The 20,101-nt window shown below is 33.8% G+C and overlaps 1 long non-coding RNA gene across 1 annotated transcript; it reads right to left on the bottom strand.

Moving 5' to 3' along the window:
* Positions 1 to 1,097: 1,097 nt before the first annotated feature.
* On the bottom strand, positions 1,098 to 19,351 carry LOC127843094 (uncharacterized). The gene is made up of 4 exons (XR_008032083.1): positions 18,964 to 19,351; positions 4,447 to 4,578; positions 3,118 to 3,231; positions 1,098 to 1,131 (listed from the first exon to the last, which is right to left on the bottom strand). It is a non-coding gene; the product is annotated as an uncharacterized LOC127843094 (long non-coding RNA).
* Positions 19,352 to 20,101: the final 750 nt, after the last annotated feature.

Genomic DNA, 20,101 nt, shown 5'->3' with positions numbered 1-20,101 from the left:
GTTTCATGATCCTAGCCCAAAGCGTTCTTGAGTTATCATCGGAAACCACCTGGTGTCACCGAACCGACCTCGCAGACATGATCCGACATGGTGCAAATCAAATAACCCCCTCTTCCTTCGAAGGGTGCATGAAATGATATATTGGCTGGACACAGAAAATGGTACTAGAATAGAATCTATATACAGTTGGGTCATGGTCTTTATTCTCAATAGGTGGGCCTTTATTATATGATCTAGAAATCAAAGGAAATGTTTGTTTTCCAAGCACTTCTAAACGTTTTTTTATGCTTTTCGGTATAAGGTATGAGATGTACACAAAATAACAACACACATATCCCCCACTAAAATATGTTATAGACCTCTTACAATTTAATCAGAAAATCTTCATACTTGCAAGTAAGTTTATTTATCCTTTAAATCATTAAAATAACTCAGAAACAGAATGTGTCTAATTGAGCATATAACTTTTCATAAGGTGTCCAAATCTAAAGGTATTCCTATACTCCCTTTTTTTTTTAATGGGCTACCATAACAATGACTCTGTTATGGACCACTTTCATAATACAAATGAACAGTGGCCATGATCTATCATGGGTATAAATAACTATTTTACCTTCTTGATGGCATCTTCGTCTTCAATTGGAAGAGGTAAATCTGTAAAAATGATTTTTTATTTTAGAAATAACTATTTAGAAAAAAATAACCGAAGTCACTCTTGATACGACAGTAAATATTTTCAATACTTCAAGGTTGTTAAAAAGTATTTGTTGCATTAGCATTTCTTTAAGAGGATAAACAATTTTCAAGGCACATAAAATAGGTTTGCCTATTTTTACCACGTAAATTTTAGACTTATTGAATTAACGTGGCCAAAACAAGGCCCCCGCCTTTCAAACAATGTTTTACTCGTTTGTCTGTTCTCAAGCGCTCTGTTTTGTTGCTGAAGAATGATCTTCAGTCGAATTTACTGACAGCCATAGGAGAGAAAGTAACAAAATTCTCCATCCCATTCAGTAAAATGAATTATATTAATAAAATTCTTATAATCAAACCTTCTCTACTATGTCCTTCATCTGCCTTCCCTTCCACTCATGACTTACCATTTTCAACAGCATACAACATCAGGGCAACCTATAAAATTTCAAGAAGACCATAATATTCCAGTGTCAACAATACTTCCATCATAACAACAGTAGCAATCCATAGTTCCCTGACCTCACTTTTTATTTCAATATCAATATAATTGAACACAAACGTTGCCATATGCTATTTTGTTGACAGCTTGTGAAAGTCTGCACAGTACCAATATTTGTAAATTACACAGCCCCTACAAATAATATAATCTCAATTATCTGCCACAACACTTAAAGAAACTAGAGCTTTGTCACAGACGTGACCTATACCCCACGTGCCCCATCCACACAAGAGAATCTAATGAATGGCTATTTTTAAGAATTATTATGCCATTATCATTTATGGCCATTTTGACCTTTGAACTTAAAGCATGACCTTGACCTTGGAGATATCGACATAATTCTTTCCTGCCACACACCATCCATAACGGTGACACAATGATTTTAAAATCTCACAATGAACAACATAGTTATGGCCTTCTTTTACCTTTGAACAAAGTGTGACCTTGACCTTCGAGATATTGACGTAACTCTTTCACGTGACACACAAGTCATATGACAGTGAACAAATGTGCCAATGATTTTAAATCTCACAATGAACTACATAGTTATGGCCCAGAAAAGCTCATTTATGGCCATTTTTGACATTTGAACTCAAAGTGTGACCTTGACCTTGGAGATATCGACGTAATTCTTTCGCACAACACACCTTCCAATGATGGGAAATGTTCCAACTGATTTTAAAATCTCAAAAGAACAACACAGTTATTGCCCGGACAAGATGAAATTCTTTGCGCGACACACCCTCCAATGATGGTTAACAAATGTTCCAATGATTTTAAAATCTCACAATGAATGACAAAAGTTATGGCCCGGACAAGCATTTTACCCTTGAACTCCAAAAGTGACCTTGATCTAAGTTCTTGGAGATATCGACGCAATTCTTTCGCGCGACACACGGTCCCATGATGGTGAACAAATCAAAAACCAAGTCAATTAAAAATCTAACAATAAATGAAATAGTTATGGTCCAGACAAACTTTGTGTTTAAAAGCACTAAGTGACCTTGTGACCTAGTTTTTTTACCAGGCATGACCCATATTCAAACTTGACCTAGACATCATCTAGATACAACTTGTGACCAAGTTTGGTGAAGATCGGATGAAATTTTGGGACAGAAATAAAGTGACTTTATATAGCCCCCATTACACATAGGTAAGTGGGTATAATTACGCTTTATATTAATGCTAGCTTGTGTGATGTACTGCCTTTAGATATTGCATTTTTTGATACCATTTCAGTAAAAGAACTTAATTAATGAAAAGCTGGTCAGTGACCAAAATTCCCATTGAATAAATGAAGAAAAGCCACAATAATATAAAATAGTCAACAATGGCAACAAATTAGCAGACAACACTAAACAGTATGACAATGAGGGCTAAATAGACAAAACAACAATAACATGAACTGGAGAGTTTCCACCTTGGCATGGACATTGGTTGTAGCACAAAACACACTCACAACAAGAGATGTGTTTGTAAGAAACACAATGCCCCTACTGTGCCGCTTTTTTTTATTTGACCTTTGACCTTGAAGGATGACATTGACCTTTCACCACTCAAAATGTGCAGGTCCATGAGATACGCATGTAATCCAAATATCAAGTTGCTGTTTTCAATATTTCAAAAGTTATGATCAAACGTTTAAGTTTTGGTAAAAGTTTTGGACACACACACACACCTTGACACGCACACACATACAAAGAAAGACAAGCCAAAAACAATATACCCCGTTCATTCGATCCAGGGGGCATAAAAAGCCATTAATGCAAAGCATACTAGTCAAAGTCAACATCAGATATGGTCTTACTGTGGCTGCCTGTAAATTATTCTTTCTTTTAGCCCTCTTAGTTACAATATAGCATTTAGTTTTTCAAATATCTGTGTATGGAAAATGTAAAGATTTTTATTAATGAAATATATACCTTTGAGAGTTCCATGGTACTGGAAGACAACTGATAATATTCCTTGTGGGTCTTCACATCATGTCCCAGATGCTTTGCAAGCAATTTTAGTTCACCATGAGTCATGTCAAGAATCTATAAAGCATGTTAATTCTTGATTATATTCACAAATATGCAGTCATCATTCCAGTTTGCTGCCAATTTAACAAATTTGTTTTGCATCTTCTACAGAAAAGATGTACACAGAAAGCTTTTATCTGTATAGTTGTAGTCATTATGGTGCTCCAAATTCTTGTAATCACACCATGCATTTACAGAGTCAAAAAATTTGTAATGTTTAATTCTGAAAAACACAACACGTGGTTTGGTATTTACATGATCCGCCATTTTGAAAATAGCTACTTCCTGTATATATGCCAAAATTTATGTTAAATATAACAATTGGGTCTAACAATTTAAAATCAATTATTGGGTTCTCACAGATAACCATTTTCTGTCATACAAAAGCTGCCAAAATCAAAGGTCTCCATAAAAGTTTTTATTATAATTTATTCACAAATTGATGGCAAGCATATTCAACATAATTACTTATTTCTGTATAAAAGCCGAAGTATACATGTATGTATGTATGCCATTAAACTGGAAGAGAATGTAGTATAATTGCTGAAAGTCTAAATAAATATTGTGCCATAATAAAGAAACCTTCAGGTCACAATATCTCATCTGTACAGGGATATGAAACAAAGACCATAATTCTTAAATGGCTTAAGCAATCCCATATTTGCACAACTAGACTTTAGAAGTAATTGTGAACGATTGTACCAGTTTGTAAAATAAAAAATAAGTACTGAATAATAAATAGAAAGTTCAATATTGAACCTTGAATGTTTCAAGAAATGATTTTTTATTTGACAAGGATAACACATTTGCATACATTTAATATGGCCATATTCGAACCAAAGCAAATACATACATATAAAACAACACAACAATTTCTTGATTTAACAGCAAAGTTTAATATAAAATAACAAATCTATGTATCAAAGACTAAAGTAAACAAAAGGACTGCAATGGTCGCTCAAGGTATATTGACAGCAAGTAAGAAATGCTGAACCAATGATTGGCAAATCGCCATGACAAAGTAACCTTGGAACTTTGAAGAATGTCTTATATGGTACCAGACAATATTTCTTACAATACTTCTTATATGAGACTCAACAGTATTTCTTATATGGGACCCAACAATATTACTTATATGAGACCCGAAAATTAGTGTAAACATGTTTATTTCTTATATGGGACCCTACGATGTTTATTACTTGTAAGAGGCCCAACAGATAACAGAAATACCATGGGTCAGACTGGCTGGCTCTTCACTTGGCTCCCTCCTATCATGGGTCAGACTGTCTGGCTCTTCACTTGGCTCCCTCCTATCATGGGTCAGACTGCCTGGCTCTTCACTGTCAGCAGTTGACATGGACTCTGAAAGAACCAAAGTGAAACCTGTAGATTGCATATGATCAGCACAGTCAATACTGGCATGTTGTATCATGAGAGGCTCTGACTCCTGTATAGATTCTAGACTGTGGGTGTCTTCAACAGTTGCCTCAATGACTGTAAACATATATGTCAACAGTGGGGTCTTGTATGTCTATTATCCATTGGTGGGTCTTGCTGAAATCTATAGAAAATATATATTGGCTTGGATAACAGAAGGTTTTGCTATTATGTTTACGTGACATGGTTCAGAAAAAAAGGCCATATGAATGTGACAAAAATAAATTGAGTTTTTAAAATGTTCTTAAAGTTCGTTCTTTTCCTATTCAGATAATGTACACGTTTTATATGATCAAATGAAAACTTGTTCAAACCTATAATTTTGAAGAGATGCTATGTGAACTCTAAAAATGTTTTTATATCAATGCAACTATTTTGACGATATAATTTTGCAAGAAGTTTTGTCCGTTGTTTACTACTATACATGTAATATGGCCAATTTGTATTGTTACACGTTCTAAATTAAATGAATTAGCATAGTGATTAAATTTGTGTGATGTTTGTCTAAAATAATTTTTAAACGTCGGAAAATAATGCATATCTTCACAACGTCATTTCTCCGTTATTTGACGTTCACACAAAAGGGGCCTTTTTCAGAAACGCGCCACATATATATAAGTATATAGTCAACAGTTGGGCCTTGATATTATTATCCATTGGTGGGTCTTACTGAAATCTACAGAAAAGTATATTGGACATTACAACTGAAGTTTTGCTGTTATGTATATCATAAGTTATAGTTTTTTGTTTACAGTGTATATTGGTTCCTCTACCCAAACAGTGCACGTATGACCAAGAAAAATTTGACGAGGAGTAATATGTGCACTGGAGGGGTAGAGGAACCCATATACACTGTGACAAAAACTTATAAACAATTTTATAATACTTCAAATTCTTTAAAACAGCCAAAAAATCCTTCATTTAACGGACAAAAATCCCTTTTTGCCATTCAAGATGTTAAAGACAATATCCACATGCCGCAACCCTTAATATGATGAGTAATAGAAGGGTGTCGTTTTTACGTACATATTATACGTGTATAAAAATGTATAACAACGGCAAATGCATTTCTGCAAAATATTTGAATGTCTGTGAACATGCCATAATTAGCTTTATGTTGTATTGTGTCATTGTATTCGTTGTGGATTCAGGGCTTTTTTTCCTTCTTTGCGATTGGCCATGGACGGACATTTCACAATTTTGACACGGCCAATTCACAATCCTTTCATGTCCGTGAATATTTACAAAAACGGCCGTTTTAAATCGTGAAAAACGGACTGTTCGTGCTCAAAACTGTAAAAAGAAGAAGAAGAAGATGTTTAAAGAAAAAGTTAACGCACGCATGGACACACGACGGACACAGGACCATGACATAAGCCCCGCTGGCCAGATGGAGCTAAAAATAAATATATATTTTTTTTAGGTGGAATTTTTTTGACCAGAAAGGGGAAACAAACAGCCTAGTTCGGCGTCTGTTATAGAAGGTAAAAAACCCGTTTCTAAAATGGGACCCAGCAATACTTCTTATAGGACCCAACAATATTTCTTATATGGTACCTGACAATATTTCTTACAATGCTTATTATACATGGGACCCAACAATGTTTCGTATATGGGACCCAACAATACTTCTAATATAGGACCCAACAATATTTCTTATAATACTTCTTATATGGGACTCAACAGTATTTCTTATATGGGACCCAACAATATTACTTATATGAGACCCGAAAATTAGTGTAAACATGTTTATTTCTTATATGGGACCCTACGATGTTTATTACTTGTAAGAGGCCCAACAATTCTTATTACATGTATTTAGGCAGAAATATTGCAATAATAAAGCTTCAAACAAGGATACATCGTAAACAACCTAATAAATAAATATTCTGCCCATTGGGAATTGGCAAAAATGACTTCGCAAACTGGAAATCTGAAATTGGAAATTCTGCAATCTGGTACAAAGATGGCGAAGATCACAGCTTAATTGCTTTATTCGTCCATTTAACAGATTTTAATGGCATAGAGGTTAAACGACTTTCGACAGCTCATTGGTGTTAATCTGTTGTGTAATGTCAATAAAGGTGTGAAAAAACTCGCAAGTCATGTTTATAAGATGTATTCCCTATCAGAGCAGTATGTGTAAGAAAAATAAATGAAATAATCCAGGCAATTTGTTTCATGCTTATGCAGTGCAACTGTTAACAGATATTCACTTTCATTTTAACCCATTATCAGAAAGTACCACTCAAAATGTGCAGCTCCATGAAAAACACATACATGCCAAATATGAAGTAGCTTTCTTCAATATAGCAAAAGTGATTGCAAAATGTTAAAGTTGGCAGAAACAGACCAACAGGGGAAAATCCATATGTCCCCCACTATAGTGAATGGGAACATAAAAAATAAAATGGGCTGGGTGGTGGTGGGGGGGGGGGGGAGGGGGGTATAGTGTAAGGGTGTGGTGGTCATTTATAAGGTGGGGGGAGTCTATTGTGGTATGTCAGTTAAGAGTTGTTTTGTCAAATTATCAGTCAAATCTAATCATAAATAAAGAAGTTATGGCAATTTTAGCAAAATTAAATAATTTGACCTTGAGAGTCAAGGTCATTCAAAGGTCAAGGTAAAATTCAACTTGCCAGGTACAGTACCCTCATGATAGCATGAAAGTATTTGAAGTTTAGAATCAATAACCTTGATACTTTAGAAGTAAAATGGATCTAAACACAAAATTCACATAACCAAATCTTCAATTTTCTAAGTATAAAGGGCCCATAATTCCGTCAGAATGCCAGTCAGAGTTGCATGACTTTGCCTGCACAGTCCCCTTATGATAGTTAATAAGTGTTGCAAGTATGAAAGCAATAGCTTTGATACTTACGGAATAAAGTGGACCTAAACACAAAACTTAACCAAATTTTCAATTTTCTAAGTATAAAAAGGGCACATAATTCTGTCAAAATGCACGCCAGAGTTATCTAACTTTGCCTGCCCAGTCCCCTCTTGATAGTTAGTAAGTGTACCAAGTTTGAATGCAAAAGCATTGATACTTAATGAGTAAAGTGGACCTAAATCAGGGGGTTTTCAGCACTGTCTGCGCCTCCGGAAACGGAGGCACTCCCAAAGCAAACGGACCTGATCCCAAACCAAAATATTAAAAAAAAGTCCCAACTTCCAAAAAAAAAATATTTTTTTTTCTTTAAAGAATGAAGTGTCTTATAACTTGTGTGACTAACCAGTGTTTGTTTTGGTAAAAAATATCTGCTATAAGGTTTTGACTGTTCAGTTCTTATCTCAGAGTGTAACTGTAACTAATAAACAAAAATGCAGTACTTGAATAAACGTTGAACACGCCCAATATTGCATCTGTTTATATAAAGAAGACAAAATAACAAATAAAAACAAATTTATTTGTTAAACTACTGAATTATTTAAGCATGATATATTCACTATTTTTTCCCAAATGAGCTGTTTAATCGAAGCAAAATTTCCCAAAATGGCCAATTGTGTCGATAAAAAATTCCCAATTTGGTCAGACTCCTTTTCCCAAAATAGACAGAAAAACCCCTGTAAATGCAAAACTTAATCGGACGCCTACGCCAAGGTGATGACAATAGCTCATAATTTTTTTTCAAAAAATAGATGAGCTAAAAATGAAAAGATGCAAACAAACATGAAAATTAAATCTTAACAAGCAGGCTGTAATGATACCTTTGAATTAGATTTTGCCATTCACTGGATAATTCAAGTATCATATACATGTTTGCCCTAGGTGGCAGACCATTTAAAACGGGTTTATACGATCTTGTCAAATATTTATTAATTAATATAAAATGTGCAAAAAACGTATTATACATATATTTCAAAATAAACTAAAATACAAGTAAAGAAGAACATTTGTCGGAAAATGCGAAATAAGCAGAATATTTAAAATTGAAATCGAAAAAGCCTGTACAGCCGAATTCGCCAGCATGTATATCATGCATGTAAGATGTGAATCTAAATTAAGTTTAACGGTTCATTTTCAATTCCTGCAGCGATATTGATTCATACGACACACGAACACTTACTTAAAAGACGAATGCATCGGTTATTGTAGGAAAATATGTACGAATTATCTTCGTCACAATCAGCTTGGTGCGCAAGTTTGCATTTGCTGCATTTTATGAAATTCGTCTTAAATGTATCATTTTTCTTGCATATTGCGTGTTATTATAGCATATTTGTTTCAATATATTACAATTTAACGCATTTAAAAATCGAATATACCCGCTTAAAGTTATGCTGCTTTTTTCCTAAGAGATGTACATGAATATGTGTGCCAACTATCATTTGCATACTTTTGACAGTATTGAAATTATCATAACTATTTATCAGCCTTGAAAAAAACTGACAACCATGATGCGAAGTTGGCCATAAAAACTTATTTTCTTTGAACGTTCTGCTAAATTGTATTTCACAAGATTGGCTTACTCAATAATTAGACAATTTAAACAAGAATATTTACCTACTTACTTCCCAATATTACCATTCAAAGTATCATTACATCCATTAAAAACTGTGAACTAAACATACCATTGGCTTTCTTTTCCTACAAATTATTGCAAAAGTAACTTAATATTGATTTTATAAAAGGTACCAGATAACACAAGACTAAACAAAAGGTCCAACAAGATGTGTTTGTGAAACACAATGTCCCCCTATATGACGTTTGACCTTGAAGGATGACCTTGACCCTTCACCACTCAAAATGTGCAGCTTCATGAGATACACATGCATGCCAAATATGAAGTTGCTATCTTCAATATAGCAAAAGTTATTGCAAAATGTTAAAGTTGGCGCAAACCAACCAGCAGACCAACCAACCAACCAACAGACCAACAGACAGGGCAAAAACAATATGTCCCCCACTACTATAGTGGGGGACATAAAAAAGCCCAATATTGCTCAACAGCTATAATAAAGATTGCTGAACTCTTATTGATTTGTGGGGTTGATTAACTTGGAACATAAGATGAATCTGATAGCTCATTAATTTTTGTAAAAGATGTGATCTCCAAGGAAGGAGCAAATTTTAACCAAAGGGTCATTATTTAAACAATCCTGATAGTGGACCAATTAGAGACGCTAGATACCAAATACAAATGTATAAATGCTCTTTCCTTTTTGTTACAGGGAAAAAATAAGAATGTGGCGTCTCATCAGGATCCAAACTGTTTGCTATTCTAATAATATTCTATGAAAAAAACTCGAAGAAAATGCTAATTTTTGAAATTCAGCAGATGAATTAGAGCAGGAGACACATTTCCCAGCATGCAAAGGGTTAACAGCTGTTTTTGAGGATACAATTATGTTAGCGAAAAGCCATAAGCTGTTTGATGACAAAAGTAATGTTAGTAGTTTGACATCCATTCATGTGTGCTTCTTCATGATAATGGCATCATCTATTTATTAAATATGATGTATATGATATAACTAACCTTCCATGGTAGATCAGACACACTATAGTCATAAAGAAGCTCCTCTCCTGTCTGAATGTCTCTTTGAGCAAATAAGCATAGGTATGGTTTTTGTGTGTTCATTTTCAGCACAAAATAATTGTAGATGTCACTATCTATTAATGTAGGAAAGTCCATTAAGTCACTACTCAAAAATACGTAATAGCCAATATGGCGGCGCCCTTATTATCGATTCTGGGATTGTCTATATTGCGGAGGATACTGGCAGTGGTCAATGTATAGTGATTGAGCATGCCTGTATTTACGTCATCGTCCAAGATGGTGGCAAGCAGAAAAGAAATTACGATGAACGGCAAAATGATAAATAACATTCGAATTAACAACGGATACCATATGGTTATAAGGAAATAATTTAATGGGTGTGTCAATTAACCCTCAAGACTAATTTTGAGATTAAAACAACACATATTTAGTAGAAATCTGCACAGTGAATGTGTGTCACTGAAACCAGTGTTAGAAAATTGCAGTTCAGTCTACTAGCAATACATTTTAATTATATGGGTCTCAACATTAGTCATTAAGTGTAAACATGTCTACTTCTAATAAAGGGCCAGGCCCAACAATTTTCATTACTTATATGGATACCTAAAGTGTTAATTATACATTTAATGTTAATTAAATTATAAGGGACCCTAGAATGTCAACTTGTATCTTTTATGTTGGACCCAACGATGCTTTTTACGTATATGGGACCCAACAATGTTTCTTATATGAGATCAAACAATATTTCTTACAATACTTTTTATATATGGGACCCAACAATGTTTCTTATATGGGACCCAACAATACTTCTTATATAGGACCCAACAATATTTCTTATATAATATGGTACCTGACAATATTTCTTGCAAAATTTCTTAAATATGGGACCCAACAATGTTTCTTATACGGGACCCAACAATACTTCTTATATAGGACCCAGCAATATTTCTTATATGGTACCTGACAATATACCTTATATGGGACCCCACAATATTACTTATATGGGACCCAACAGTATTTCATATATGAGACTCAACAATATGACTTATATGAAATCTGAAAATTAGTGTCAACATGTTTATTTCTTATATGGGACCCTACAATTTTTATAACTGATAAGAGGCCCAACAATGTTTATAACATGTATTTTGGCAGAGGAAGAAGTATTGCAATATTGCAATATCATCTGTTTACCACCACTGTTTCCCTTTGAAAGAAAGGAAGTATCTGAAGAGAAGGGGAATGGGAAGCTTGGTATTAGTTTATAGCCGTGTGGATACATAATTATGGCTGAATGTTACTGCTTCTGTTACTGATTATCATAAAAGCTTTAAAGCAACAATCAATATTCCATTAAAAATTTCCTCTGTATTTTGGCAAAGAAATATTAATCTTAGTCTTTTACAGATGACACAGAGGGAAAGTTTTGAAAAAAAATCGGTTAAAAAATAATACAATATAAAGAAGTGAAACTCCAGCTGCTGGAGCAGTATTGAATTTTCATTAAAAACAATTAGTAGGTCCTTTATTTAAGGCAAGTGACCGATTGCCCAAACAGTACAAAACAGCACAATACAGCACAATACAAACCAACATAAACACAAAATATGAATAAAGCTGGGGTCACCGCCTTGGAACGGTCAATGCAAAGCATTGGGGGTTTAAACCTGGTTATAGAGCGCTCAACCTCACACTTGGCCCAGCAATATTCATAATACATTTAAGTGTAAATAAAATTTAACGTCATAGCATTGTTACTCAAGTTAAACAATAATAAAAGGGAATTAAAACGCATTCAATTTAATTGCTATTTAATTACTCAATTGCATTGAAGATACAAGAGTAACAGAATTACAACTTTTTGACGAACGATCAAATAAAACTATTAACAATTGTCAACTACATTCCTTCTTTATAGAAAAGATTTGAGAATACAGAATCATAGAGTTAATATCTCAGATAATCATCGCGCAAATACAGGAAGAAGCAGCAATAATGGGTGTAAAAATTCCATTTTACATAGCTTGGTTGTTTATGTGACTGCTAAACAAATTACAAGGCATTTTTCCTGAACAATTCCAGGGAACAGTTAAGCATTTGAAACTTGAAATGTTTTATTTTATTCATAAACCCATGTGGGACAGACAGACACAGTGATTGCAGTATAGCTCCAATCACTTGTGGTAGGGGAAAGCCATATAAAAAGCTACAGCTTTTAAGTGGAGCAAATAATGGTTATTACATGTAATTAACCTTCGGTTTATGACAATTTATTGCAATTTTTCCCCAAAAGTGCCCGTCACATGGTATTTTCCCCTTTTGAAAGGTAAGGCCGTATCCCAGAGTCAATTGTTTGTTTGCTTAAAGGATTTGATGCCCATTTAATTTGTTCAAACATATAAAGGCAAAAACATGTAGTGCCAGCTGAAATTGAAATTAACAAACAAGATTAAATGACTTAAGGTCAAGGCTACAAAGAGGAATCTTAAATGATGCACAGTACCAACTCCAGGGATTTTCTTAACTCTTTCAGTGCTGGAACCGAATTTTGAAGGCCTTTGCAAACAGTTTGGATCCAGATGAGACGCCACAGAATGTGGCGTCTCATCAGGATCCAAACTGTTTGCTATTCTTATAGTATTCTTTGAAAAAATTCAAAGAAAACGCTAATTTGAGAAATTCAGCAGACAACATTTTAGCAGACGACAAATTTCCCAGCATGCAAAGGTTTAAGAACTTGACTTCCACTTGCACAGATCCTAGGCCCAAGCGTTCTTGAGTTATCATCCGGAAACCACCTTGTGGACGGACCGACAGACCAACATGTGCAAAGCAATATACCCCCTCTTCTTTGAAGGGGGGCATAAAAATCAGTTACTTGTTTTATTTCTGCATAAACAAACTGTTGAGTGAAACATCTATCAGACATGAAAATCATGCAAGATTAATACATGGCTCTATATCTAACATAAATGATATTTAAATTTTCATAATATTTAATAATTAATCAAATAACTGTAGAGAATGAAATTTTGAAAGGCCTTATTACTCACTTAATGTCATAAAGACTAGTCACTTTAGGGAGAAGTTCTGCAAAATCTCAAACAGAAGAAGGAATAACGTTGGTCCAGTTCTTTAAGATTAATATTAAATTGTGTTTTGGAAACAGTCAATCTTTAGAAAATTGAAAACAGTTTAGACAAATGATCGTTGTTGGCAATGTTATTGAAACGACCATACTATTGACTGCTAGCCGCTGACAATCGAACTGGACGGGGCTTTATAATCAATAATCGAGGTGACTGCCAACAGCTGTTGTGTTGGAATGTATTTGAAACTCTGACCTTTGGGCAAAAGAATTTGGTTGAATTTAAATTGATCAGGTTTAATGCCTTCATGAACCCAAATTAAGGTCATTTTGCAAGTGGTCAGGACATGAACCAGCTTTCCTACTTCTTGTGACCAGTATTAGCCAACCACAAGTGACCCACTTCTTCCCAACTTGATTCAGAGGTTGGGGAAGAATGACCTACAAATACAATGTTACAATGTTCGGGAACCAATCTCTATGAAGAAACTTTATCCTACCCCCAGATTCAAACCTAAAAATTGACAGTCTGGCGCTCTATCAACTGAGCCATCAACTCAGCTAGCTGGGCAGGCCCAAAACATTTTGGATTAAAAAAATCAATGCACAGAAAGCAGAAAGCATACTTCATTTTTAGCATATGATCATATAACCGGACATTACCTAACTTTTGGTTCCTAAACATCAGTAAATTACAGACTGCGCATTGCGATAAATAGTTGATATTTTAGATGATATTTAATATATAGCATCTTCAAGGTCTGTTCTTTAAAACGCACTGATTGAGTCGTAATGGGAAAGACTCTTTGTCAAACATTTCGGTATGTTTTGCTGACATTTATATACAATTTTGTTGATTTCTGTCTCGTTTCCAAATCGAGGTTAAACATTGTTCGCGGCCACATGCTAGTATAACTATGTTGGCAAGCAAGAAGTTTAAGCATTAATTTTAAGGCCATTTAGTAGTCCTGCCTGCAAAAGTCCATTTCAGTTTTGATTCGTGTTTAAAGATTTTGCAGCACCTTAAATGAAATAAAGAATAAGGACAATAACAGATCAAGCGTGATAATATGCGTATTGCTAATATATTATATTAAAATATATGAAAATCTTGTTGATTCTTACAATAAATGACATCAATCTTATAGTTTTATTTATGATCCATGTTTAATATCGATGATTATATATGATTCAAATAATTTCATGGTTTTTAACACGCCCATATCTTTCTGATCTATTTAGGATTTTCATCAGATATTTCACACAAGAATACAAGATCACATATAGAAAACAATCAATAACAATAACAAAAACATGAATATTATTTATAACTGGCAATATAACTTGGTCCTTGTAAACAACAAAGTTCATGTTTCGACAGTTTAAATAATATGTTAAATGCCCCCCTCCTTGAGTGGTTTTGATCATGTGATCCGTTATAGCTACAACTGATCCGTTAATGCATGAATTCTGCGGCGAAAAAAAGGTAACACAAATACATTTTGGATTTGACAAGGCGGACAGTCGCTCCAACATTATTTTGCCAACCCGGCTAACATCTATAATTAACAGACAATTAAATTTGCCAACTTGTTAACAGAAAGCCAATTTAACATGAGCGGATCAATGTGATTTTAATAAATCAATTTACTTATTAAGAAACTATGTTACAGTTGGTCGATTCTTTAAATGTAATTTAGCAATCTGTGAAAACAATATGTATATATTGTAATGTCAATATTACGCCAATAATTTACTACCAACATGGAACATTCTAACAAACAAACGCAGTCAGTCTGTGCTATGCTTAGAGGGTCACTCGTACTCAAAGAAGCACATGTCTAAGTCAACCATATGATGGTTATGCAGTAAATTGAACATGTCTGTACAGTCGAATTTGCCTGCATGTTGCATTTTATGAATTTCGTCTTCAATGTATAATTTTTCTGGTATAACATTCTATCAATATATAACAATTTAATTCTTTGCTATTATATAAATATAATCGGTGATAAAACGCGTAAGAAAGAAGACGGTGAGCCACTGACAGACACAAAAGACCTTTTGTTTGGATGTTTTTTCGTTTGTGTATTTTGTGTATATATATGTTTATAAATGTCATATAAATGTCATATCATAAAAACAAATGAAATTAAGAACAACATATTTGCGGTTTTTATGTTTATCCCATTCGCAAAATGGCACTTACATGTATTCCAATAAATGTAATGTAGGAAATGTAATGTTTTGAATTGGCTAACTGTCAACAAGTTGGCAAAATTAATTGTCGGTTAATTATAGGTGTAAGTCTTTGATAGGCATATAGAACGTTTTGCCGTTGAATAAAAATAATGTAGGAGCGACTGTCCGGGTTGACAAAATAATGTAGAAGCGATTGTCCGAGTTGGCAAAATAATATAGGAGCTACTGTCCGCCCTATCAAAACATTGTAGGAGCGAATGTCCGCCCTGTCAAATTTAGCGTTAGCTAAAGAAACTTCAGCGTACAGTTTATATAGTATTGACATATCTGTACGCTGAAGTCAACCCTGTATCGAAAGTCAACCAGAGTGGTGACAGATTTATGTCACGCTATAAATCAAAGACAGTATGTTTTCTTGGATACATTCCTTCATATATTGGTGAATGAATATAAATTACTGCATCGGGGCATATTTTAAGATTCAAATGTTTCAAATGCATCTTACAATAGATGAAAATAACTCTCATCAGCCTGAAAGTCATAATTTTGCACCATTGTCGCTTTGTCATGTGACGAGTTTTCATTTGGATACTTTCGGATCGACCTTGACATTTTTTGCTGGAATTGTAAACATTACTTTCGTTTTCTGAAATCTATTATTTGTGATTAACAAGTTACGTCTGGTGGATTTAAACACTGATTTCAAAGTGAATTTGGTAATTTTGAATATTTTGTACATTGATTTTGTATTTACACTACAATTTGTTTACAAAACAAGCAAGAATAATTATAAAAAAAACGGGAAATGTCTTTCTGAATTTGTAAACAATTGAGCACATGGTTTGTTACTAAAAATAGAAATAACATCATATGACCGTGAAATCTCGGGAGATTCGCATTTCAATCATATGTGTCACGTCACTGTTTTTCTCGATAGACCAGTTGAATGTTATTGTTTACATTCGGGATTTTCCGCGCATGCGCACTGGCTGGTTGGCAAAAAACACTGGTTACAGTAACGTAAATCATGTTTACATGTCGTTTGTTTAGTCAATAAAACGATGCAAAAATCCGAAATAAACATAAAAACTCTTAAATAATAGTGCAAAAATATAATATTTTGTACCAATAAATGTATTTTCATAAATATAATTACCTCTGTATAAAAATACATATTAATAATATTAATACATCAGACTAAAAACTGGCAATCCAACAAAACAAAACAATAAATATTCTTTCATATTTTTTGTGATTGTAAGATTTTGGTAAATTATATTTCAAAGATAATAACACATACATTAATTTGATTATAATTATAAGTGGTGCAGATATTGTTATTGTTCATAAGCGAACGAAGGTGCAAGAGGGGCATTTAATCAATTATAAAACGAAGCCCTAAAAGCGGAATACATTACATTTAATAAACATTGTAGTAATTTTATTTTACATGGAATGAATTACCGTTTCGTTTCCATCATACATATGAAAAACAAGAACTGCATATTAAGCAAATTAAACTGTCTTTGCATGCACTCTCTTTACTGGTGGTAAGGAGTGATAACAATCTAGCATTTTATGATAAATATATCTATATATTAATTTATTTTACGCAAGTATTTTTTACCCTTTTGTTGTTTGCTTGTTTTCATGTCATTTCATACACTACAGAAACGTACAATCTAAACATGAATAGCCGAGTTTACATTTGCCGGTACTCGTTAAATACGTTAATTGTGTAGCAATGAAATTGCACAATATTTTTAATTTATAGTTATTAACACTCTATTATTATGATTAAACAGGCTAATATATACATACACTAATTCCTGTTAATCCATTTCGGACAAATATCTTCATTTTTTAATATGTTCAAATATTTTATTAAAGCAACTGTTTCGTATTTTGGCTTTACAATTTTGCTTAGATGATCGCTCAATATGCCAAGAGATGACATGGAGGTATCATAAATGATGTTTAATGACCAGACACTTGTATGCCACATGTGGTTTATGCAGTGGCCAAGAATAGGTCCCTGGATTTATCACACCATGTGTTCTTTGTAATTGTTTGGACAGTATCCGATCATAACGAGATAATCGCTTTATGATGAACAAAAGTGCAATAAAACACCGGGTTAAAAACGCTGAAACAAAGAGTGTCAAAATTGGTGTGAATAATTAAATAAAAACAATTACATTTATCAAGAGAATTTATTTAATGTGTAACAAGGCAAGTTTTTACAGGCATGTTCAAATCAGTTACTATATGTTGCGTACATAAAGTCGATCTATTTGCTGTTTGTTTACATCCTTATTTTTGTTCGTTCATTAAATTTGTTTTCAATATCAGAGAATTTTTTATCTAAAAAATGGTCGCGAAGATGTGCCAAGTAGAGATTTTTATGGTAACTGCATACCGTGCTCGTATATTGTGTTCCACTCCAGATTTCGTTTATAGTAAAAACAAATAATAACAACAATATAATCGTTCCAAAAATGCATTTCCTTGCACGCTTATGTTTAATTCAGACATAGTTAGTAAAATTATATTTGATATAGTGCATGATTATCAATAAAAACGATTATTATTTCAACTTTCTCTATAAGCGCTTATATGAATTTCACCTCTTTTTGCCAACCAGTGGGCGGAGTGTAATATTTGCAGGTGCGCGTGACTTCACTCGTCAACTGGTCTATATGTTAGAGCAGAAAAGATAAATGTTAAATGTTTAAGATAGTATTTTGTAAAAAAACATATCAGTTAAATGTGAAAAATGTCAATCTTTCCAATAAAGACATAAAGTAGCTGATTTGGGCCAATAACTGCTTTTACAAGCTGTTTTGGAGCGGTCTTTGTTAACTGTCAACTTTTCGTATATTCCTGGTTGACTTTCCTACTGGGGTTGGTCCATAACTTTAATGTTGCGCCATTCAAAATTCATAGAAAGCGAATTTTAAAGTTATTGAAGCCAGAACTAATTTAGCGTAGGAGCGATTGTTTGTGGGAGCGTTTGTCTGGAAACCTTATCAAACTGATGTAAAAGAAGTCTTAAACCATTTATTGCTTTTCCCCAGAACAACTTTATTACGCTACTGATCCGGTAATAGTAACATGACTGTACCACTAAGGCTAGTCCAACTGTCTTGTGTGGTTAAAGATTCTGTTCTTTTATAATTTATTTCCCCAGTCTAACCATTGCAGTCAGCCTAAAACATATATTGAACTTGTATCGCATGGAAATGATCTGATGCTACAATCATGCTTGCTTTCATGAATGTCACTATATCTGCATTAAATGCAGATTATAGGTTACATTTGTTTGTTTGCGGTAACAAGGTTGTCACCTAAATTCGTGCCACGGCTTTACATGTTTGAAATATGTTTTCATTGTCAGCAAACGTTTCAGAAACTGTGTCCTAATTATTGGTTGCAGTTTCAGTTTAAATTCAGTCATTTGCAGAATAATTTTAATAACCAAAGATATAAATAAACCTAATAAATATTATCGCCACTTACCTTTTTAAGTTTAACCGCGAAAATTGGCAATTTTTATTACAGAGTTGTCGTTCGTTGCTATGCTGGTTCCCGGTAAATCACTGCGCCGAGGTTGGTCAATCTCATACGCAGTGGCCTCCCTTATTCTAGAAAAAGACATTAATGATTGGCGAATGCCCAAGGGATGTAACTGCTGTGTGGAGTTTGACCTAATGTTTGCTAATGGGAGATATAGGCCCGACAATTCGAGTAAAATTACATATGCAAATTTGAATTTAAAAATAGTCATGAGTATGTTAAGCAGCCTTTTTTTAAGTGGGTCTTCAACTGTCGGGTCCAAGTGCCCGATAATCGACTTTGGGACCCGACAATCGACTAAAGACCCAACAATACGGCCGTAAAATGGACGTTTGACCCACCATTTTACCCAATCTGAAACTATATATATATATATATATATATATATATATATATATATATATATATATATATAGGTCACGCGAGTTGTGTATCTTGCTATTTTTTTTAATTTGACCATCATAATACTGCAAGATGTGTACATTTCCAGAAAGGAAATTTATGTCCGAGTTGCATAAGACCACTTACATTGTAAATGGCGATCGCTGCACCAATGATGAAGTTATTGCTGTTCAAAGTGATGCACCCTGTTTTGGGGTCATTTTGAGTTGAAAACACTGTTGGCGTCGCACTGGAGTGCGGCGACTAGTATGTAATGCGTTTTTTTCGCTTATGGGAGGACAAGTTATTTTACGGATCAATGTATATATTTTTGTTTTAAGAATATCTTGCATAGTGGTGATTTTTTGTGTAAATTAGTGTAAATAAGTACTGCATTTGTGCCTATTTCATTTATTACAACATTCATTACCAATATTGCAAAGCTAATTGATTTAAATAATAACTGATCACAGGGGAAAGATCACATGGACTGGGCAAATACGCGAAACGTTCTGGTTTTGTTTAAAAATAAAAGATAATTAAAATATATTTATTTTGTGTTTTTTCTAACAAAAGCGCAGAAGTTTGCTTTTCGAGTTTTGGTTAACGCGTAATTTCTTCAATTTTACTAGACGACAGCGATTACACGGTGTATTGCTTTATTGATAACCGTTACACTACAGTCACGTATTAAGACAGT

Source organism: Dreissena polymorpha, chromosome 8 (genome assembly GCF_020536995.1).
Source record: "Dreissena polymorpha isolate Duluth1 chromosome 8, UMN_Dpol_1.0, whole genome shotgun sequence".
In the NCBI taxonomy this organism is placed as follows: Eukaryota; Metazoa; Mollusca; class Bivalvia; order Myida; family Dreissenidae; genus Dreissena; species Dreissena polymorpha.
This window is presented reverse-complemented; position numbering and strand designations above follow the sequence as displayed.